The sequence below is a fragment of the Meriones unguiculatus genome, chromosome 19 (assembly GCF_030254825.1).
Source record: "Meriones unguiculatus strain TT.TT164.6M chromosome 19, Bangor_MerUng_6.1, whole genome shotgun sequence".
NCBI lineage: Eukaryota > Metazoa > Chordata > Mammalia > Rodentia > Muridae > Meriones > Meriones unguiculatus.
The window spans coordinates 58884485-58896904 of NC_083366.1; the positions used below are offsets into that span (position 1 = coordinate 58884485).

At 44.7% G+C, this 12420-nt stretch overlaps 1 long non-coding RNA gene across 1 annotated transcript in view; it reads left to right on the forward strand.

Moving 5' to 3' along the window:
* The window catches only part of LOC132649281 (uncharacterized), a 75189-nt gene extending 63887 nt beyond the window's left edge, over positions 1 to 11302 (forward strand). Inside the window, exon 3 of the long non-coding RNA XR_009587727.1 lies at positions 11182 to 11302. This is a non-coding gene — a long non-coding RNA (uncharacterized LOC132649281). The remainder of the gene's footprint in view (positions 1 to 11181) is intronic.
* Positions 11303 to 12420: the final 1118 nt, after the last annotated feature.

The following is a 12420-nucleotide window of genomic DNA, read 5'->3' on the forward strand; positions in this document are numbered from 1 at the left end:
GGAACCCATGGAAAGCAGAGCATTGACAAATAAATGTTCAACAACTGGATGTCCAGGAGAAACAGCCATGCACAAATGCATGCAAATTTGTTGTCAGTTTTACCTATCTAAACAATGTGTATCTTTACAGATAAACACTAAATAAATGAATACTGTCCAGTACCCTTTATTGCAAATGTCTTAGAACCACTTGATGCTTACAACATGGGTTTGCTGATTTCTGCGGGACTGAATTGACAAAAGCAGACTATATGTAAGTGTTTGATTCTTTCCAACTCAGCACAATTACTCGAGGCATTAACAAATCCATGGGCCTCCAACATGAGCATTTGTGGATATTTTCATTTTGGCTGAACGGAAGGGGAAAACGTGATGATGTATGTGGGGATTTCATTCATTTCCCTACAGAGTGATTTTGTCGCCCAATCACACAGTGAGTTTTCACCTTGAGAGAATACTTATCAGTATTTGGTACAATTTTTATAACTTGGCAGCAGCCATAGATATACCTTTAAGGTTTATGACGTGCTTTGAATTTTTCCAACACACTGTTACGTTTAATCAGCCCCCATCAACCTTTTCTCCATCGTGTTAAGTCTAGAGAAGAACAACAACAAAAAACGGGGTCCATATTGATAGTTTTGCCAGCCTCTGTGTGTAAGTTTTCTTGTCAGGACTGACTTTACGCTTCCCCTAGGGTATCAGAGAACACCAGACAGAACGAGTTGTGCAGCTGCATGCTGCCATGTCCTGTTTCCACAGCACAAGGGGAGCAATTGGCCTTAAGGGTATAAAGAGCACTGAAATGCCAGAAAATCAATCAGAAGAGAGATTTTTATGACAGCTTACCTCTGTTTTTAATAGTTGGATACTTTGTAATGCTTTGATAATTTTAGTACTTCAATAATTTTAATGTAACTTAATTTAAAAATTTAATAACGGCTATATTTAACACAACGTTTTGAAAATGTAATATTCAGCCTTCATGAGCTGTTATAGATGGCTCCAACACACCCTCCGCATCTCTCACTCCACTTTGGCGGGCGGGGGGAACAACACTTCTTTGTATGTGCAAATCTGTGCTAATAATGCATCAACAGGTGCTCAGTAAGTGCATGCCAAACGAGTGAGGGCGTGCGGAGGCCCATCTTTCACTCTCACCAAGGCATGTTCTTGTTTGTTACATGCGCCATGCATAGTGACCTCTTTGTCCATTCTGCTTTGTGATTTTCTACCTTCTTCTGACGGCACGGCTTGAGCTGTCACACGAGGGCCTCACAATTTGATCATGCCTCTTTTAAGTTAGAAGGGCAGTCCACAACAATGTTAATTACAAATTTGACTTGGGTGAGTTGGGTGGGGAAGTGGGAAGGACCTGGGAAGAGTTGGGGAAAGGGAAAGCATGATCAGAACAATTGTATGAACAACTGATTTCTGTAAAAATTAAACTTAATAAAAAATAAGTAATATGATTTGAAAATTTCATATACTATGTTTTAATCATAGTAAGTCCCTCCCCCAGCTCCTCCCAGATCCACCCCCACCTCACTACCCAGTCAACTTTGTGTCCTAATCCAAGAATATACAGGAAGTACAAACTGGGCCTGATGAATGCAACATGCCAGTTCAGCACTCAGGAGGCTGAAGCAGGTGGATCTGTAAGTGTGAGGCCAGCCTGGTCCACAGAGCAAGCTCCAGGACAGCCAGGGCGACACAGAGAAATCCTGTCTCAAAACACCAAATAAACGAACAAGCCAGCAAGCAAACACCCTCACACTGACAAGTTCCTGAATGAGGTGTCCTTTGTGTTGGTCACTTGCTAACTAGCTGGCAGTGAGCTGGACTTCGGGCATTTGTCTCCCCAGCTGTTTGTTTACCTCATGAGACATTCACCTTTATTCTTACAATTAGCAGTGGGGAAGCCACACCCTTGCCTTTGAATCACAGATGCCAAGCAACTTCTGCCTCTTGTCCGCCCCTTTCCAAGGCTGTGTCTTCCTGGGGTGAGCTGTCTCTGCCCTCAGGAAGGCAACAAGAAGGGCTGAGCTTCTAGCTGTATTGAAGCAAGCCGTGGACCAGCTGAACGGAGACACACCCAGGAGAGCCTTCCTGTCAATCATCCATTTTCTCCATTTCTCACTCTAAGAAGTCAGACTTCAGTCCCTGCCTGGATCCTGAGCAGCGGAACTGTTTAAACGCTTCAGAAACATCACTGACTTTCTCTTACAGAAGGAAGGCGTGGTTATTGTGGAAAACAATGCAACAAAGAGGAAGAAAAAAAAAAACTGAACATGTCCATAGTTCATTCTCTCAGAGATATTTACCAAGTTTTCCAGGTTATAGACAGAGGCCTGACTTAATGGAATGCTTTTTTCTTTTTTTCTTAAAATTATGTAGATAAACATACTTCCTTTCAATGGGCCTTGCTACCTCAAAGAGAATTAGACTCATGCCCTTTGTCTTGTCTGCTCTGGGCATACAGTACTGAACAATGGTGTGACCAATGGCTGGCACAAGCCATTCCCTAAAGACCTGTGCTGTTCTCACAATCAGACAAGCAGAGCCTTGGAATCCTGCTGCTTGAGTGTATACAGGTTTTCTCCCATGTACATATGTGTGTGGATTAGAATCTCTATTTTAGAAGTTAAACATTGTTAGTGCATATTTCCGCAATCATTTTCTTTTAACCTACTTGATGATGAATAGTAATATCTTTTAAATATGAATTTGAGTCACCTGTGCTAAAAGATCTGGAAAGGGGTGTGAGCGATGTGTCCCTTCCTGCACTCGTCAGAAAAGCCATTTGCTGGGACCCAGCCAGGAGGGGCAGCCATGGTTGGATTCTTCTACCTGAACAACTGTTCCCCTCAGTGTTACAGTCACTTCCTTCTCTTCCTGAACAGATCCAAGAGATACTAAGCCATGGCTCTGAGCCCAGCTGCTCTCAAATATAAGAGAGAAATAGGAGGTCTGAGGTGCTGGTGGGTGGGCCTTCTCACTGACTCTGGAGAGCAGACAGACAGAGCCATCAGCACTGATGGTCTCTCCACACCTCTAACCATTACGGTTCTATGGTCACCTTATCCACATCCACCATAGACTCTAGCTCAGGCCCGTCTCCCTGAGCTATGTGCTTGTGCACATGCACACACACACACACACACACACACACACACACACACACACACGGTGTGGGGAGAGACAACTTCCTTCTGGAAAGTTCTTCTCTGGTCCCATCAGCCCCAATACGATTAACTGCTAGGAGAAAAATGCTGCCTCCTCCTGTCCCCATACTCTGTTTCCTGGGTCTGGCCCATAGCTTCGTTTAGACGCTCATTATTTCTTACTTGCATTGTGCCAGCGCTCTCCTGTGCAGACAAGACTCTGCCTCAGCCTGCTCCTTCCGGTCGTCATCCTCCCTGTGTCTGCCTGCAGCCTTGTACCTCCAAGGGTGGTCCCCAGCCCAGTAGCATCAGCATTGGCAGGGAGCTTGTCAGAAATGGGAATTCATAGCTCCCTTGTTCACTAGCAGTCAGGGTCTTGCCTGAAGATGGAAAGGCTCATTAGTTTGAATAAAGAAAATTGAACATGACAAATGGGTGACTGGAGAAATAAATTGTATCCAGTCATGCAATGGAAAGCTATTCAGGAAATAACATGAATGGCTCACAAAGCCATTATGCTAAGAAATATAGGCAGGTCTCAACCAGCTACCTGAAGTTCAGCTGAATGGGCATGGTGTCTGGGAGGGGCCAAAACCACAGGGACAGATTTCATTGGCTGTTGGGTGTTGAGGAGGAGAAGGAGAGGGAGGAGGAGGAGGAAGAAGAGGAGGAGGAAAAAGAGGAAGAGGGAAAGGATTTGCTGACAAAGGGACAACACCAGAGAATTCTAAGTGAGCTGAAGTTGCCCTGTGTCTTTCTCACTAGGGCTGTCACACTTATTTATATATATGCTAAACTCATAGAATTGCATACCCAGAAGGCCAAGCAGACACACACACACACAAACACACACACGCACATCACAAGGCATAAAACAGTGGTTAAAAACCATAACTGCCAGTTCATGTTGATAACAAATATGCAAATATAAAGTCTTCCTTCACATACTAACATACAGTGGTAGCAGATAAGAGCAGACAAATCTGGAAGACCACCGCTGTGGTTGAAGTGTCAAGTGCCCCCTCCCCCTCCCCCCAAGCTCATGGCCTGAATGCCTGATCCCCAGCCAGTGGCATGGTTGTAGAAATTTGTAGAATCTTCTGGAGGTAAAGCCTTGCTGGAAGAAGTGGGTCACAGGGGTCATGAACTATGACCTTGAGGTGTCATAGTTCAGCCCACTTCCTGTCCTTTTCCTGCTTCTTGAGTGTGCATGCAATGTGACCATCTGCTTCATACTCCCACTGCCTTGCCTCTTCTGCCCTCGGATTGTAAGCTGTAATGGCGCCTTTCTCCCTTCAGCTGCTTCGTGCAGGCATTTGATCATGGCGACGGTAAATGGAACTAATACATCCATCTTAATGGAGTTATTACCCCTAACATCATCAGCAACGTCCCAAGCGGAATCACTTTCCATCTGCTGAGGTGTAGAGAGATCACAGATGGCCAGTGTCACAGGCCAGTGACAGTTACATAGCCTCAGGGGCCCAGGCTTGGAAGCACCATGGCTGGTTTCATGCTGTACTGCCACAGTCCTGAAATTCTCGGTCCTTTTAAAACAAGGTGTCTACATGAAAATGTACATTTTCCTTTGCAGTGATTCTTGCCTATGACTTAGGTGATCCTGGATGCCGCATGACTTCTGTGGCAGTCATCTAAACTGTAGGTGCTGAGTTTATCATCAGACCAATTTAGTGGCCGGACATCCTCTAATATTATCAGGCTGTATGAAATTTTATGTGTATGGGTATTTTGCTTGCACATATATCTCTGCATCACCTGATGTGAAACCCATGGAGGCAGGGAGACAGCATGGGATCTCCTGGAGCTAGAGTTACAGATGGTTGTGGGCCACGGTGTGAGTGCTGAGAATTGAACTCAGGTCCTCTGGAAGAGTAGCCAGTGCTCTTAACCACTGAGCCGTTTCTCCAGCCCCATCTCCAGCCCCATCTGACAGTATTGTTTTTTCTTTTTCTTTTTCTCTTTCTTTTTCTTTTTCTTTTTCTTTGTCTTTTTCTTTGTCTTTGTCTTTTTCTTTGTCTTTTTCTTTTTCTTTTTAACAGTCAAGGTCAGGAAAGTTATCAGGAGCCCCAGGAGCTGTTTTGTGTTTCAGGGGACTAAAGAGACATGACCAATAACAAGATAGTCTTGGCTACACAAGGCATCAATATGACAACCAGAGACCCTTGAACGGGTTCCAACAATTGGACAGCAGTGATAAGTCAGTGTTAATGTTAATTTTCTCATTTTGATGGGTGTATACTGTTTATATCAGAGAATGTTCTTGTTTGTACATCTTTCAATCTTAAATATTTAGGAGTGATGGGGCCATCATATTGGCAGCTTCCTGCCAAATAGTTCAGGAAATAAAAAAAAAAGGCTAGTGTGCTTTTTTCCCCCTCCACAATTTTTATTTTTATTTTTTAGATTAGCTTTGAGATTGTTTCAGACAAGAAAGAAAAGTGATGGGGAGGGGAGGAGAGGGAGAAGAAGGGAAGGGTGGAGACCGCTGGGAGACTGGCAGCTCTGCTGATGAGGTGTCACGTGACCGAGGCTTGACTCCAGTAAAGGAGGGTGTTATTATTAGAACATTCCAGACAGGTGGAACAGAATGCATGAAGGCCAAGAGGCACCCGCATGCTTGGAGAGGCTGAGGAAGTCAGAAGACAATCAGAGGATGCTGTGGAGGCGGTTATAACCCATGCTGAGTTTTACAAGGACCTCTCCAGTGCCTGTACAGAGAGGAAGCACGGAGGCTGGCTGAGGGTCCATGGAAATGTTTCTCTCTCTGATCAGTAACTGGGCTGCAGAAGCCTCTCGGGAGGTCAGTCAGCCCGCAAATACAAGAGTGCTGGCAGAACTCCGCCCCGGCAGCAGGAATGCCATCTGACTGCATCGGGATTCCATGCTGGTTGCCTTTGGAGACCTGCCAAGGCGTGTCCAGCGCGGAGGATGTTTGCCAAAGGGCACTTCACTTCTGATCATGATGTGCTAGGAAGGTTGAAAAGCCAGCTGCTTGCATTTTAAACCTCATTTTTCTATTATTTGGCGCAAGTGTTAAAGTGTCGTTTTGAATTAACTATCATAAAACCAAAGACAAGTTTAGAGAGAAATATTGTAACCATCAGACCATGCCTTGGCAGCCGTGGCTTCCTGGCAACTATAAACACGCTGTGCAGACTGCATCCTTCAGACCCCAGAGAAGGGATCTCAGGCTTCCATTGTCCTCATCCCCCCTCCCATGCTAAGCTCTTCTGTGTTAGTCAGGCAGGATACCACAGGCTGGGGAATGTCTAGACAGAAGGTGTTTCTTTCCGTTCAGCGTGCTGGGAAGTCCTAAGGTCCTGGGGCTCACATTTGAGCACTGTCTCTCTCATTTTGTGTCATTCCATGATGAAAGGCACATGGAGAACAGAGCTGGAGACAGAAAGGGAGAGGGATAGAAAGATGGAGTGAGATTAAACCCTCAGCCTGAAGCCCTTTGTGTGTGTGTGTGTGTGTATGTGTGCACACACCTGGAAGCCAGGTTCTGTGGTGTTTTGAATAAGAATGGCTTCCAAAGGCTCATGTATTTGAATGGTTGGTCATTAGGGAGTGACACTGCTTGGGAGGAAGTGAGAGGTGTGGTCTTGTTGCAGGAAGTATGTCACTGGAGGTGGGCTTTGCGGTTTCCAGAACTGAAGCCAGGCACATGATCTCTCTCTCTCTTCTTACTGCCTACTTCTCCAGCACCATGACCGCCTATGTGCTGCCATACTTACGCGATGACAACAATGGAACACACTTCTGAACTATAACCCAGCCCCATTTAAATGCTTTCTTTTCTAAGAGTGGCTGTGGTCGTGGTGTCTCTTTACAGCAATGGAACTCTGAATGACACAGGTGTCTTTCTCTGTTGCTTCTCTACTGAACATTTCTAGGTCTGTCATGTAACCTGGAGTTACTGGTTGGTCAGACTGGCTGGCCAGAAAGCTCCAGGGAACCTTCTGTCTCCATATCCTTCTCCAGGATTACATGCGGGCTCAGCTTCTGTACAAAGTTCTGAAGATCTGAACTCAGGTCCCTAAGTGTACATAGCAAACACTCCATCAACCGAGTTGCCCTTCCAGCTCTGAGGCCTTTTTATGACAGGCACTTCTGTAGTCACGAAGCACAGGCCTTGTGCTGGGGATTCAGTTTCTAACATATCCTTTGGGTGTGTGGGGAACACACTCAAACCACAACACCCCTTAACTAAGATATCTGTGCTTTGACACCTGGTATTTGGACCTGAAGGGACTTGGGTAAGAAATTGACACGGTCCCCGTATTTCTAGGCTCACTAGGTGAGTAATGCGTTCTGTTACCCTGAAGTCACCCTCATCAGTTTAAAAGGTTCCAGTGGATGTAGGGGCTGGATATCATGTTCACCGCTTGTTCCCCTTCCTCTTCAGTTCACCCAGAGATCTCAAGGGCATAACAAGAGACAAGAGCATTCCCGTTAGTGGTTGGTCAGTGATGCTGTCTTATTCTTCTGTGTGGTACTTCTGTTTTGTTTTGTGTTTTTTTGTTTTTGTTTTTTCAAGACAGCGTTGTTTCTCTGTGTAGCTGTAGCTATCCTGGACTCATTGTGTAGACCAGGCTGGCCTCAAACTCACAGAGATCCACCTGCCTCTCCCTCCCCGAATGCTGGGTTTACAGGGGTGCAGCATTGTGCGCAGCCTGTGGGGTACTTTTCAAGCATAAACATTCACATAGTATAGTGTATGCAAAACACACAATTTTAGAATCCCGGAGCAGACTTACATTCGAAGATCAACTCTTAAAAAACGACCTTTCCTTTACCTTTGATGCATGTGCATCTGTTTTAAAGTGCTCTTTTTCTTTCTTGCGGTGCGAGAAACTGAGTCCAGGGCCTCACATGTGCTAGACAAGCACCCTACCACTGATCTATAGCCCTAGCCCTACAACGTATTTCAGATGTGAGCCTATGCCCCTGACACGGTGAACCACAGTCTACAAAGCAGGAAACTGGTATCATGGCCAGGGGTTATTTTCTGTAGTAGGAGACTAAGCCAGTGACCTTGGCAGTGATGTTCTCGCTAGAGCTGAGTGATTTCCAGGTCAGCATGCAGACAATGCATTGCCAAGCAGAGCTATTGCTCTAATTCTGTTGGCGTGATGCTTTCTCAGCTGTCCCTTGCTCTGCCTCACAACGCTTGTTATTTTCAGATCATGGCGGGTTGGCTTCATGTTTTGTTTGAAGATCTTTCTACTGTTTAAAAGTCAAGGTGAAAATATGATTGATTTTCCTTTATTTTTACAATGTTGGGAACCACGGTGTGTCGGCTGACTTAACGGACTACAGAAATGATTTCTCAAAGTATACTCTTGTGTTACGTGACGAAAGAATGCAACAAAAATATTTAAATCTGAAACCGGTGATATGGACATGAATTTGGCCTTTCAAATAACTTACAAGCGATACTGGGCATTGCTCTAGTCTAAACATGGCCTCCAAAATTCCTGTATTGAAAAGTAGTCACCAATGTGATGGTATTTAGGGGTGGGGGCCAGTGGGAGGCAATTGCTTTGAAGACTTCCCTCCATAATAAATTATTGTTCATATGAAAAGTGCTCAGAGGACAGGGATGGTAGCATATGCCTGCAGCCCCAGAATGGAAAGGCTGAGGTGGAATGGTGAGTTGGCCAGCAAGACCCTGGAAGGAGGCAGACTTAGGAATACCCTGGAGCTATTTCCCCTTCTACTTTCCCACTCACTTTGTCCTGCATGTCTGTTTCATGCTTCCCCCTTTGAGAATGCAGCAAACAGACCCCCAGCATGTGCCAAACACCTTGAACTTGGACTTCCAAACCTCCGGAGCTGTAAGAAGTAAAGTCGTTCTCTTGTTAATTATTCTATCATCATTGCTTTAGGACAGCAGCATAAACGGGCTAAGGCAGACATGTTTCACTGTTGTGGTGTGTCAATTTAACCCCCCTACCCCACAGAAACAAAACAAACCCCCAAACATTGGCATTTATCTTGCCAGAGACCATCCTTTGCCTTGTTTCCTGAATATCTTTCTCTGCTTGGCATATACTTCAGGAAATTTTTGTCACTTCAGTGAATTAAAAAAAAAAGCAAACTCGGGATACTGGAGCCTTGAGTCCACTAAGCGATGCAGCTATGCATGCTAATGTTGTGATGAGATAAATGATTAATCAAAGTGAGGCAAAATGAGATAGTTAGCTTTGCTCCTAATTCCCTGTGACCAGTGTCCTTATGATAGAAGCAAACCTGGAGACAGGTGTAAGATCACGGGTGAGAGCCCATGCAGGGGCAGGAGGAAAGGATGCCATGCCCAGAGAGAACAGCCCTCTCAGTGCCCTAATCATGGGCATCCAGTTCCAGAATGGAAGGGGATGCATTCCTGTTGTCCTATATACCCAGTGGGAAGTACTCTGCTGTGGCAGCCGGGCTGGTTCATCTCCGATGTCGGTTTGGGTGGCTTTGGAATCGCCTGGGACACTCACCTCTGGGCATATCATCTATTGGAGTGTTTCCAGAAAGATTTAACTGAGAAGGAAAGATGCAGGCTGAACGTGGGCAGCACCTTCCCCTCACCCCCCGTGTGCTGGGGTCCTGGGCTGGAAAACAAGGGTTAAGTGTCTGCATACCTTACTCCCTGTTTTATGGTCTTCCCAGAGGTGATGGAGTTGCAGCTGCACACTCTTGCTGCCACGGATTCCATCACATTCTCTCTGCATTGATGGACATGCTCTTTTAACTGAGCCCAAACGAATACCTCTTCCCTTCATCACTTTTTTTTAGTCACAGCAATAGGAAAAGTAATGAATGCAGTGGCCCTATCAGTCTGCAGAGATTTGGGCATGGGAAATAGCGTGGTTTTATAATGAATCCCCCCCCCCCAAACATGGGAGTGATGTTGGATTAAAGAGGTTTGAGGGATATGATAAGAAACACTAGGTGACCTTGAAGAAGATGTTAGTAGAAACATGGCCATCGCAGATGCCTCAGGTGAAGCCTTGGTATTAGCCAATAGAGGTAATACCACGAGAAACTTGGTATTAGCCAATAGAGGCAAGGCAATCCTTGTTATAAGGTGGTCAAAAACTTGGCTAAATTGTGTCCTATATGCTTACAGAAGAAAAAATTTATACGTTGTAAGCTTAGAAATTTAGCTGAGGAAATTTCTAAGCAAAGGGTTGAAGATTTGGCATGGTTTCTTTTTAACACATGTCTTAATTTTTATGACTTTGATAAATCATCGGGACCAAAAGCAACTTGGGAAGGAAAGGGTTTATTTCAGCTTACAATTCCACAGCACAGTTCATTATTAAAGGAAGTCATGGCAAGAACTCAAGGCAGGGACCTGGAGGCAGGACCTGAAGCAGAGGCTGTGGAGGAATGTTGCTTTATGGCTTGCTTTTCACAGCTTGCTCAGCCTTCTCTATTATACACCCTAGGACCACCTGCCCAGGGTTGGCACTGTCCACAGTGGGCTGGGCCCTTCCACATAGTCAATCAAGAAAATGGTCCACAGGCTTGCACACAAGCCAATTTGATGGAAGCAATTTCTCAGTTGAAGTGTCTCTTCTCAGATAACTTGTCAACTTGTGTCAGGTTGACAGAAACCAACCAACCAAACAAAACCTATGCATCATGCCAGATAGAAGAGCATAAAGCTAAGTCAAAGAAGGCATTGTTTAAAAAAAAAAGAAGAAGAAGAAGCCATGATTTGAAGAGTTAGAAAATGTTAAGCTATTCACACTGTATTATGGGAATACAGGGTGTTTCTAAGAATGGATTGTGTTGCTCATATAAACTATACAAAGCTGCGCATGGTAAGCTGTTGTGCCAAGATAAAATGCTATAGCGTTGCTGTGTAGATATTTTATTGTGTAGATTTCCCTTATGTAATCAGGGAAGGCATAAATTTCAGTGTTATTGTTACTTTTTTGCCATCAGGAGACTTGAGATTTAGAGTGGTAAAGTGACTCATTTATTCTTTTGACAGGGATGTTACTACATAGCTTTGGCAGTCCGAGCCTCACCTCTGCCTCCGGCACTTGGGATTGCAGCAGGCATGAACCTCGACCCATGGGTGGAGATGAAGCGGTCAGTATCGAAATATTACAAGGTTGCAGGACCTGGAAGAGGTTTAGATCTGAAAACTTAGCTCAGTTCTCTCTCCAGCATAAAATTATCTTATCTCAAAGACTTCTCTAGCCTTGCAGAAAATCTAATTGACAAGCATTTAACAGCACAGTTGAAACCAGTAAGGAATACGAAATACACAGAAGACAGTTTGTACCTATGTTATCTAGATAGCAAAACCAACCAACCAACCAACAACAATGACAACTGAAACCCCACGCCTCAGCCAACAAACTGCACAGCAGTCATAGAATAATAGCATTCCAGGTCTCAGCTGGAGGGTTTTTTTTTCCTTTAAAATTTTTTATTTTTATGTATATATGTATGTATGTATGTATGTATGTGTGTGTGTGTATGTGGAGAGAGAGAGAGAGAGAGAGAGAGAGCATACCAAGTGAGTGCAGGTACCAATGGAAGCCAAGAGAGGGTGTCAGATCTCCTCATACTGGGCTTAATAATAATCACAATAATAGATGGTGCAGGAAAATGGGAAGAAAGCATTGAAGAAACTGCCTAGCAGCCACATAAACCCTTGCTTTAAGCATCTACATGGATCACAGCAACCAGCTAATCTTCCTGGAAGGTAATGCTTCTGTAACCCCTTTGCTTTCTGATGAACTACTAAAGAAAAGGAGCCCAGACCCCATGCCCTCATCCTGCAGCCACAAATGCACAGAAATACAACCACTCTCCTCTGTGACTCAGGGAGCCTAATGGCGAAATGCCTTGAAAAGGGCAAACTTTTTTTTTCTCCCTCATTTGAAGATTCTGCCAATTTTTTGATATTCAAATTTTAATGTCCATGCAGTTGATTGTCTCTAGAGTCAGAGGTGAAAGGTCACCGCGCAGCTGCAGAAGCAAGATGAGCGTACCGAGCAGAGCCTCCATGAGGAGCGAAGCTGCTGTCTTGTAGTTGTCCGGTCTCCACTTGTGAGACAACTTTCCTGAAAGAAAGGCCACCGTGACTGGGTTTGGTACATCATATGTACACTTCACGTGGAGCCTAGTTCTGGGGAGAGAAAATTGACTTCACCCCAAACAAAGCCAGGTCATTCTTAAAACAAAACAAAAAAACCAAAGCCAAACAAACAAAAAAAGT